Here is a 1,681-nt window from a genome sequence, read left to right as displayed (position 1 = left end):
AGAAACTGAATGATATACTCGGTATACCCTCGCTCTTTGCAACGTGACCTCTTGATCCTTTAACAATGAAGCTACTTTTGTCAAAGTTTAACGTTTTTTGGTTTGACGCGATCAGGGTTTGAACCCATGACCTTACACATCCAAGCAAACGCTCTACCGAGCTCTAATGGGCTTTGGGGGCAGTGAACAGTTCTGCCAAGTTCTGGGTACATATTGGGTGTTTATAGACGATTATTATTCTAGTCAACAATGATTTTTCTGTTTTATTCTAAAAGTTTTACACAAATGAAACTTACCGAGTTTGTAACTCAATTGAATGCAAGCATATTCATTAAATGGATGTAGAAATATTTCACAAACTTGAAAACAGTTTCTACTTTATTAATACACATGCAAATGCATATAAGGGATACAGATAACATGCTAATTACACAAAATATCGGTCATATATTTATAGTAGGGATGCAAACGAATATTCGAATATTCGATCTAACGTTCGGTATTCGAATGTCAAAATCGGTTGGATAAATAGAATAAAAACCATTTGCCTCCAACCTTCTTGTTGTGTATAAAGTTCGTTTATCTTGTTTGTTTACAGCGACTGGCCCATAATGCCGGATGTGTGAATGTGACGAAAACACATTCGACACAACGCTCGTGCTTTGAAAAATAAATGTATAGTATGGCGTTAAAGGATATTTTTCCTCTATTGATGTACAATAGAAGAGCCAAAATCCACTTTGCTTTCGTTTTATTATTTTATTAGTTCCCGAGTTGGTTTAGTTATTCCATAATTATATTTAGTACAGGTCAATCCCAGAATGAGGCTGCTGACGTCCCACCGAAAGACCGTCCATTGGCGCATAACGCCATTTGACCATGAATCCATCTTATTTCACATTGTTTACAAATATGAAGGCAACGGAAATGAAATAACATGTATTTAATTTCGTTATTTGTTCGTTCTGTATTGCTTTTTTTCTTTATGAAAATGGGGAATTTCAGAGGCTCATTTGGGGGGAAATCAGGGTCCGCCGCGCATATTGACTACGACAATGTAGGGTTACAATGCCCCCGGCAATCATTTAAGCGAATGATAATAATAGTTTTCTTCAACTTCTAAAAACAGTATTTTGGTTATCGAATATTCGATCGAAAGAATTACCGAATATTCGAATATCAATTTTGCCATTCGTTTGCATCCCTAATTTATAGACATTCTGTATAATACATATATGAGATTCTATATAAAAAGAAAATAAACACACATTAATACTACTTACAGTTAGCTATATACAAAGTAGTATGGACTTCGTAAAAGTTTGGCACTATCTCGTTATTGCATATATCAATTGACACCATGGAGCATTTCACTCATTTTTCTGAAAAACACCTTTTCTTCCATTGCAATGTAAAACCCCTTGTTATTCGGAATCGTTTATTTTCTCACACATATATATGCATATATTTCCGTTAACTGGCGATGTCATATGTCCCGGCCTCATAGCTCGCGTCAGCGACACAGAGCAGCAACTAGTCCCAGAGACTTTTCTTGGCTAGCTTAGCTACGCCGACGACTGCCAGCAACTTAATCACTCCTTTCGCCTTGTTGTTGTTTCCGAACGAGCCCGCAGACCTATCGTGGCGACACCCTGAACAGCTCTCATCGTAGTAGCTGCTT

The 1,681-nt window shown here is 37.1% G+C and overlaps 1 long non-coding RNA gene across 1 annotated transcript in view; it reads right to left on the bottom strand.

Moving 5' to 3' along the window:
* Positions 1-365: 365 nt before the first annotated feature.
* The window catches only part of LOC128242355 (uncharacterized), a 1,971-nt gene continuing 655 nt past the window's right edge, over positions 366-1,681 (bottom strand). The window contains exon 2 of the long non-coding RNA XR_008262590.1: positions 366-1,681. This exon is cut by the window's right edge and continues 241 nt beyond it. This is a non-coding gene — a long non-coding RNA (uncharacterized LOC128242355).

Source organism: Mya arenaria, chromosome 8 (assembly GCF_026914265.1).
Source record: "Mya arenaria isolate MELC-2E11 chromosome 8, ASM2691426v1".
Taxonomy (NCBI): Eukaryota; Metazoa; Mollusca; class Bivalvia; order Myida; family Myidae; genus Mya; species Mya arenaria.
Note: the sequence above shows the minus strand (reverse complement) of the source record. Positions and strands in the feature narration are given on the sequence as shown.